Genomic DNA, 10158 nt, shown 5'->3' on the forward strand with positions numbered 1-10158 from the left:
CCCAAGAGAGCGGGTCTAGCCACAAACAAACAATCTATGGAAAATATCTTTAAGCTCAAATCAATTAATAGGGCCTGCCTCTTAGAACGATATTCTACTTGGTGATGATCCTGCTTCCTCACTCCATCTATCTTTTGTTTCCTTCCTTCGAATACCTGAAACAAGCAAACAACAACAACAACAAACGTGATAGCATACAATATTGTATTCAGCCTACTTAATAGGTCAAGGAGAGTTAATCCATAAAGATGTAAAATGACATTCCATGTAGGAAATCAATCAATAGTTGCATTAATATAAATCAGAAAGAGATTGCAACCGGTGCCTTGATGTTGTTGGTCTCCTCCATTGTATCCGGGTTCCCACACTTCTATTAGCACTTCATGCATAGCCTCAACAATGAAAGTTTTAAGGCCTCTTTCCCTCTAGACTCAAACCAAACCAAGACCACACTATTCTCCTTCAAACAAACACTAGAAAGCTACAAGCTATAGATGACTTGTTGATTATTCAAACTTACTCAAAAACTCCAACTAGCTTTTGCTTGGGAAAAATAGAGGTTTATATAGCTTGAATGGATGGGATATGGTTCCTTTCATCATGGGAGAAGGCATTATCTCTTGAGGTTGTTCCATCCTAATAGGGGAAAGGAGCCCAAACTGGCTTCCTTGGCTCCATCCGACCCAACCATCTACCAGACTTCCATTACGAAGCTTCTAGACATGGAAGCTTTAGCTCCCTATTTAAAAAACCTTCCAAAAGAGGATCGGTGCAACTGGAAAAGGTCTCAGTCACTTCGTACAGTGCAAGGGATATTTTTAATCTCTGCAAATCGCCGTGAGGAGGAAACTGGTCAGTAGTGTCGGTCTTGTAAACTGGGATAAAAGAAAGATTCTTAGGAAATGATGCAAAGGGGAATTATTCTACTCATTAAGAGGGACATACTATGAGTTTCTTCATGGTGGTAAAGCATGTCGGGTTCACTGTACAGGTCCTCCAGGATCGTAGACAGGGAGTACAGGGAAAGTGACAAAATGTTGTGTAACACATGCATCCCATGATCCAATTAGTGACCTCCAAATCTAGGTGGTTATGTAATAGGACTAATCTAAGGAAGGACTAGTTTACTTTGTCAAAAGCCTTATTAAGATCCATCTTGAGGACAAAAGCTTCAATATTTTTTTATCTTAATGGAGTGGAGCACCTCTTGAGTAATGCCAATTGCATCATGGATTTGTTTATCTGCTAGAACAAATTTTCTTCTCTTCTCTACTAACTTATGCCAAGTGTCATATTCTCTACTAACTTATGCTTTATTCTATTAGAATTTAGCGATCACTTTTGAGATCATTTTGTACACCAAGTTACGTAGAGAAATGGATTTGTAATCAAGAAATGTCTTTCATTTGATATTTTTGTAATTAGAGCTAAAAAACTTGCATTCATAGCTTTTGGGACATTCCCCTTTCTTTTTAATTCATCTTCCGCTTACAGAGGTCAGGACCCATGAGTTTGAAGAAGGATAGAAAGAGTTCAATTGTCCAGGCATCCAGGCCTAGACTTTAATCCTTAAAAAAGTGCTTTAGAACCCCTTTAATTTCATCGGGTGTGATGGGCTCCTTATCCTTTCAGAATCCTTCATATTGAAGAATATTACATAGATTTATATAAGTTGAAGTTAAGGGACAATGTTGTTAACACTTGGGTCGCTAAACAAAGTATAAATGTGGTTTACCATAGCAGATTTTAAATCAATTTGATTAGTAATTGTCTTACCATCCTCCACCTTTAGTTCCCAAAAAGAATTTTGGTTTCTTTTGTGGTCAGTGTAATAGCCCCAGGTTAAAATTTCATGTAATAAAGTTAATAAAGGAAAAAGAATAAGACCAAGGTCATGGAACACAAATTCCAAGTTGAATGTCTAGAAAAACATCCTAGTGGGTGTCATTTCAGTTTATTATGGCTAAGAAAACTGGCAAAGGCAAAGAGGCATTAATTGACATTTATTTATAAAAACAAAGGAAAAGATGAGAAAAGGAAGATGAAAGGTCACATGTTTGCATGAAAGTAAAAATAGAGAAAATTGAAGAAAATAGAGGCATGAATGATGAAAAGGCTTCTTAGGATCAGTTCACAACCTTTTGTCAGTTCAGTTTTGGAGCTCTCTCTATTCTCTCATACTATTGCACACTTAGAGATATCTTGGAGCACTCTAGCATTGGAGAAAGCAAGCAAAGGAAGGCAAAGGGAAGGACAAGGGAAGCAAAGGACAAGTAAGAAATATTGGATCAAGCAACTTCAGCAGGAAGACTTACACGTAAAAGGTTGCATGTGTGATTTCTTATTTGGTTTGTGAATGCGTGGTACATGCATTTGTGTATTTGGTTCTCTTATTGTCTTTGGTGTGGGTTTTTCTAGGTGTGTCAGTGGTTTCAACCTTGCCTTGCCATTTCCCAATAGCCATGGTGTGATGGCATTCTTTTCTTGATTGAGCCTTGGATTGTCGAAAGGTTTTGGAACCAAGTGAGGTGGTCTTGGGAAAATTCCCAAGGGTTTAGGATGGAGGTGGTTTAATCTCTGGGAAGCCCTCAACATGTGAGTGGAGACAGGAAAATTCCTCAAGGTATTAGCGAAGAAACTCTGAGGCATCCAAGCTTGTTTTGGGCTTAGTGATCTCTTGACCGGTTTTGGTAGGATCGTGGTAGCCTGATGGTGGAGGTGGTTTAATCTATAGGAATCCCTGGTTGTTTATGTCTTGAGATCCCACATTCATGCTTAAAATATGGCATGGGGGTGATTAGCTGAAAGAAATATTTGGTTCAGCCCAATCTATGGTTGGGTGGTATGTGGAAGTCCCTCACTTGGTTGGATTTTTCATCAATTAATAAGAGATATTTTCGTATTATAATCTATGAGAGTTTTTACTTGTTATTATGGTGATTTGATGGTTGTTATGTCATGGTTAGTAATCTGGTTATATGCTAGTTATAAGCATGGATTTGCAATGTACTCTAGCTATGTCTTGTTCAGGATTTGATAAGTATTTGATGGTTAATGAATGCATGGGCTAATAAGTGTTATTGTAGCTATTAGGAGAGGAAATTAGACCTTCTTGGTGAATCTCAAATAAGTTTTAGATTCATATGTTCAGATATGCATTCATAACCTATATATTACATGTTCACCATATGTTTGACGAAATAATTGTCATGGTTAGGCCTGGTTAGGTCAAGTCCTTGATCAAGTTTTGTATGATTAGCATTGTCTTCAAGTCTTTTATCATTCTAGAAAGTCTCAGGAAGTTTTGGGCAGTGGTCTAGAGGCTGGCTTGGAATTGTTGCTCAAATCTTGACACTGCATGCATTGAACTGAGGATTTTGGGTCACAACCACACTCACTAGTACAAAATGGCTAATTAGTTACTAAAAAAAGACTACAATTTTCATATAAACAACTATTTTTCAGTCAATGACCAATAGTGGCTAATTTACTATATCTTATAACACGACTAACTTTTAGTCGTATTTAGCCTAATCATTAATTGGTTGTCTAAATTTTATCATCTAGTAATATATTTATTCATAAATTTGGTCATTAATTAGCACAGTTAATGACCAAATACACAACAAAATATACTACTACATGATTACTCAAGAAAACAATTAATGACCAAAGAAATGTGACCAAAATATTGCTCTTGTTATAAAATACTATAAATTAGCTACTCATAGTTATATATATATGCAAATTTTAGTCATCATTTGAAACCAATTAATGACTAAATTTCGGTCGTGTTATAAGATACTGTAAACTCATTACTAATAGTCATATATATCCAATATTTAGTCCTTATTTGTAATCACAAATTTGTCATTTATAGTAGTAATTTATCTTTTTTTTGTAGTTTCATATTCATTATATAAACGACCGATTTAGTAGTTTATATTCATTTCATTTACTTTTATTAATAATCAATATAAATTACTAATTTAGTCGTATAGTCACTTTATTTGTGTTCATCATTAATCAATATAAACTACTAATTTAATAGTTTTAGATTGATTTTATATGTTCATTATTAATCAACCTAAATTAATTAGTATGATTTTGTAACTAAAAAAATAATAAATAACAAATAAAAATAAATGTCATACAATGTTTATGTTCATCTAATATGAAAACACAAAGTTATATATTTTAATTACAATACTAAATAATATCAAGTACAACTATAAATAAATAATTTCAACCGCATAAATTATATTATATGAAATGTCAAGTATTATAATAGAAGTTTCCAACTTAATATTGGTTGGACTACAATATACACATGAAATATTGTGTCATCACTTCAAAACATTATCATTGTGTTGCTAAGGCATTGCAAGTGAATTCACCAAATCTAAAGACTTGACCATTAGTTTGTATGTGTGTGTCTCATGCAATATATTGACTTCAAGAGTATCATTAGACTGGTTTTCTTCTCTCTCACTATCTACATTTGTCGCTCCAGTGTTATTATTCTCCTCTTTCTTCAATTCCTGCTTTTACCATCAATATTAAGTTTCTCTTATGAAAATGAAAGAAGATACAATGTAGAGTATAAGACATGAAAGACGATGAACATTGTAATATAATCTAAAGTATACTATAATTATTTATACGACATATACCTCAAAATCAACAATGTCAATGCCATTTTTCCCTAGAAAAGCAAGAAACTCAAACAAGTTTTCTTCAGTTGGGCGATAGTGGCCACTATGTGGCCAGATGACCTATATAAACAAAACAAATAAAACGTCACCATAGAAAATAACACCTTAGGAACTTTGTATTCAACCTTCAGGAAAAGCTTAAGAACAATCATGTTAACTAAGTTACATGCTAAAAAGCTCAGGTTGTAGATAACTTGCGAAAACAAATGGACAGGAAAAGACAACATATAATAAATAATGTATGATAGCTGACTAGTAAATTGTATCATAGAAGGAAAAATTTCTCCTATGGTTACCCATGCATGTGGGTGGGTAACATGCTCTACTATGCCATGATCCTTAGGGTCCAAAGGAAGTGTGTGTGTGTTTGTGTGTGTGTGTGATGTGTAAATTGATGCACCCGAAAATATATATCTTGAAGAACAAGGTTTTCTCTGCTTCAAAACTTCCTCAGTATGCACTTATTTTCTCTGCAAGAAACCTCTTGAACATGCTAAAACTATTCTTAAAATTTCCACCATAATCTATGTGAAGAGCCAGGGAAGAGTCATCATCAGTTGTTTTTCTAAGATTTAGGTTACTTGTGAATCAAGAAACCACATAATCAAGACTAAAATCACACATACTAACACCCTCCTAACTTACAGATTGAAGGAACTCTTGAAAATATCTTTTCTTTTGTGCCAAGAAAACCTTGAACCTCATGCTAACGGAAGTTTACAGGTGTTGCAGACTTGGGTGTTAATAGGGGCACTAACTTGGGTCATCAAATATATGTTGATTTATGGTTTAAAACTGGTTAGGAATCATGTTTGACTCAGTGTCAGCTGAATCACTGACATTTGGGTCGTGAGTTGGATAATTGAATCAATTGATAAGAGTTTGATTAAGAGTGTACTCACATCATGGTTTATCTCTCGTTACAAATATAAGAGGTGAAAGATGCAAATCAAGTTACAATCTCTAGTATCACGATAAGAGAAGATGCAAGTCTAGTGGTCAGTTAATCTACATTGTAGGGGTTCATTGCTTGTCTGTAGCTATATTCTAAATAAATGTAATTGATCTAAGAGATGGATTTCCATCTGCATTACTGAATTGGGAACTACTTTGAGGTTTTTTTTCTTGTTTAATACATTTTATTTTAAATTAAGAGAAAGTTCTTAAGTGCACCAATGCTTTGCTAACAAAAAAAGCCATGATTGGTGGTGCAAACTGTCTATCCTTTTTAAGATTGGATCTTTTTCAAGCTTTAATTGTGATAATCTATCCATAAATAAATGAGAAAGTCTCACACCATAAAACCTCCCACATTTTAGCAAAGATTTTATAAAATGCCCTTCTTGGTATTTATACTAAATCAGCATAGATTTGTCTTAACCCTAGAACTATTAAGCAATGAGAGGGATTAAAAAACCTAGATGCAGACTTCTTAGTGCTTTGAAAATCCCAGAATTAAGATGAATATATGCTACTTATTTTTTTATTTTATTGTCAAATTACTTTTTCCATTAGGCATTGGACGTCAAATTTTTTCCATGTTATTTATTAGTATAATGTGCATATATATATATATATATATATATATATATATATATATATATATATATATATATATATATATATATATATATATATATATATATATAGATATATATATATATATATAGATATATATATATATATATATATATATATATATATAGATATAGATATGATATATCCCATATCATGGGCTATAAAAACACCTCCCTTCTCTTAGTGAAACTTAAAGGTACATTTTTAAGATGAAAAAGTACTATTTTCCCAAGGTCACTAATGTTCAAGGGTGTCAGTGTGGGCTTTGGTAAGGGAACACAATTTATAAAATCTAGCTTCATTATGTGGGGATGAGCCTAACATGTTAAAAAAATGTTGTTGAGCCTAAGAATGAAGTATGGGAACATTTTGTGAAGTCTAGGAAAAATTACATTTTCTTGTTTTTCAGAACTTAAACACAGACATGTAACAATCACCCACATTTTTCAAAAGCATGGTATATAGGATGTATGTTATTTTCATGGTAAGAAAAGGTATTTTTTATATTAACTAAGCCCATATTGGGTAAAAATACACATAAATAATCTCAAGGGGAGTTTTCTAGATGATTTTTGGAATAGATTTCCCCACTAGCCACTCCATACCTTCCAATATAAAATATATCCTTGACACAAACTAGATTGCCGATAGAATAGCATTTGCTCATAAAAGGAGGCATAAATTGTGACTATAAAACAAGAGATATCTACATTCTTTTTATGTGCATGTGCATTTTGTACTATCTAATGGATATATCCTCAAGATCTGTAATTGTCTCGACTCTCAAAGACCATAAATGATCTCTACTCCAGCCACGTAGCAAGACAAAAATTGATCCTATGCCTCCAAGCTTCAGAAGTCCTCCTAGAGTGGAATCAAAATACATTTATACATAGCGAGGCTACTGCCCTTTCTTCAAATCTCCTATGCTTGTCAAAAAAAAACTCAAAAAACCATCTAAGTATGTCGAGTCTTTATGGCTCAGTTCTCTACTTTTACAGTTTTAAAATATCATAAGTGTAACTGAAAATTGTACTACAGTTGTAATCCCAACAGTGAAGGTTGACATTAAAAAATTGATTTGAAGGATTCCTGAACAGAGCCATCTCTAGATTGCAACAATATCCATTTCCCAATTTCCCTTTGGGGTCCTTTGGATAAGGACTCAGGATTCAATCTCCATGTTTAGTTCTCTGAATACATGGATAAACAAAATGGTGTTAAGAATTGATTTCATTCTTTGAATCTCCTTGAATAGTGAACTTTAGAAAAAAAAATGCATCCTATATTTCCCACGCATCCAAAATTTCATGACAGCAAGAGAATCACAAAAAAATTGCAACTTTTGACTCATTGTTTCTGACGCCAAGGATATCAACAATTTCAGTTCTAGAAGCTCGACAAGTATATGGAATAGTTATCTAAGTGGTTATTTACTTCTCTTATACTATCCAAAGGAGATTCCAAACCATTGAAGATAACATTCTCCATATATAAGGAATTTCATTATATAGACATTTGTATAAATGTGGATAATAGTTAACAACTCTCTCCACTTTTATACTAGATAAGAACCTAAAATGTAACTTGTTTCTCTAATATCCTTTTTTCCGGTGCCATCCATCCTATCTCACCACCTTACCACAATCTGCTCTATTTTAACCAAGCGAGTTTTTTGCCAGGACTCTGAATTATGTAATTTTAAGAAGTTGTTGAGATTGTCTAGTCCCTACCATTAACTTGCAAAGAAATCAAATGCACCATAGTTGAAGAGAAAAGTAGAAATGGAATGCTACTTCTTGTCAACATTTGTTAACATTAGCCCTTTGTTTGTTCCTTACAAATGTGGCTCACACTATGCATTGGTGCAAATAGTACAACATGGTGCAAATACCAATATGTGAAATTTCCCACAGGCACAGTTGTAGGTATCCTCAGGGCTTCATTGGACTTAGTTTTGCAGTATACATGTAATTTTTCAATGGGTTCCTTAGTCAAAGCTCTATAAATATGCTCTTTTTCCTGGCAGTGGGTCCTCTTGTAGTTTTCTTGCTTGTCATGTATTTGATTAGGCCTTGCACACTAGTTTCTGGGGAAGATATAGAAGAGCAAGGGTACTTTGTTTTCATCCAAGCGATTAGCATTATTTTAGCTTTATATCTTCTTTCAATTTCTATAGCAAATGATCTTTTTTCTTTAGAAAACCATCCTATCTCCAAGCTATTTGTAGTGGTAATGCTTCTGTTTCTCTTGTCACCCACTTTGATTCCTCTGGAATTGACATTACGTGCAATCAAGGAAGACCATGTAGATGTGCAAAACTCTCTTCACTTGCAGATGGACCCTTGTAGAGAACCACTTCTTGGTATGGAAGAAAAAGGCCCAGACATGAAGCCTAGTGCAGATAAGAACACTATTGAATCTCTATATTTTAATAACCCTGTGTCAAGCATGTCAAAGGACAATATCAATGAATTGCAGAGACAATTAGAGGGCTCGCCCTTGTTTCATGACTTTGAGGACATGAACCTATATATTCTATTATTTGAAGGAGAAGGAGATGTCTAGGAAAAAGAGAAGACCAAGATGAGGAGAAGATTTCAATTTTCACCAAGTTGTGGTGAAAGTTGACTTTTGGCTACTTTTTGTAGTCTTCTTCTGTGGGGTTGGTTCTAGGGGTACATTTCTTAATAATTTGGCACAAATAGGACTGGATGAAGGCCTATCAAAATATCACGATCCTATTAGCAATAATTGGTGTTTGCAACTTTGTTGGGCGTCTTGGCGGTGGGGTTGTCTCAGAATATTATGTCAGGTTTGTTGTTTTGGGATTCTCATTTTGTTTTGTTTATGAAAATCTGTTAATCAGTGTGATGGGTATATTATTTTTCTAATAAGTAAAAAAGAGTTATTTCATGTGATCAATTTTACTTATTAGAACAGTGGATGCTAAACATGCAGGAAAAAGGCCATTCCCCGGATAGTTTGGATGACAACTTCACAAGCTCTTATGATAGGGGATTTTCTATTCTTTTCCTTAGATCTTCCAGGATATGTTTATATCTCTTCTTCCATATTAGGAATTTGATATGGAGTACAGTTCTCTGTAATGGTGTCTACGGCTCCTGAGCTCTTTGGATTGAAGCACTTTGGAAAGATTTACAATTTCCTAACAATAGGGAATCCACTGGGAGCTTTCCTCTTTTCTGGTCTCCTTGTTGGATACATATACGATCAAGAAGCTCAAAGGCATTCTCGTTATTCCTACCCCATAAGCATCGATACCGCCAATGTTGATTGTTTGGAGCCTGACTGTTTTAGGCTTACCTTTCTTATCATGGCATGGGTGTGTGATTTTGGGGTTCTGGTGAGCATTATTCTTATAATCCGGATAAGGCTAGTTTATGAGACACTATATAGTTGGGGTTCCTTCTGCATTCTGAAAACAACAAGTACAAAATAATCAACCTTGGAGAAAGCATAAAAAATATGAATTTCATTCAACATTGGTAGACCTTTTTAGGTTCATGTAATGACAGTTATGTTATCAAGCAAATATTTTTTTGAAATGAGGTTGTTTGCTTAGCTAGTTGTTTAAATTCTAATTATTTTTCAAAAACCTTATTGTTGTTACTCTTGTTCTATATTTGAATGTACCAGTCATAGTAAATATATTTTTGGGTGGGGTGGAGAGTGAGGTTTGTATAGTTATCAAATATTATGCTCACAAGAGGGGCTTTCTATCAGTCCAAGAGATTCAATATCTTGAATGTGTGCAAAATTACAACTGCCAATTTCTGCTTGTTAAACTATGGGCTCCTCCTATTTACTTTGATGGCACAATTTTAAGTCAAAGAGTTTCTCC

General features: G+C 34.1%; 1 pseudogene; it reads left to right on the forward strand.

The window, feature by feature from the left end:
* Window positions 1–8528: 8528 nt before the first annotated feature.
* On the forward strand, window positions 8529–9756 carry LOC149184386 (protein NUCLEAR FUSION DEFECTIVE 4-like; annotated as a pseudogene).
* The last annotated feature ends 402 nt before the right edge of the window (window positions 9757–10158 follow it).

Source organism: Pinus tabuliformis, chromosome 3_2 (assembly GCF_031772625.1).
Source record: "Pinus tabuliformis cultivar Carrire ecotype Pingquan chromosome 3_2, CPIR1, whole genome shotgun sequence".
Lineage (NCBI taxonomy): Eukaryota > Viridiplantae > Streptophyta > Pinopsida > Pinales > Pinaceae > Pinus > Pinus tabuliformis.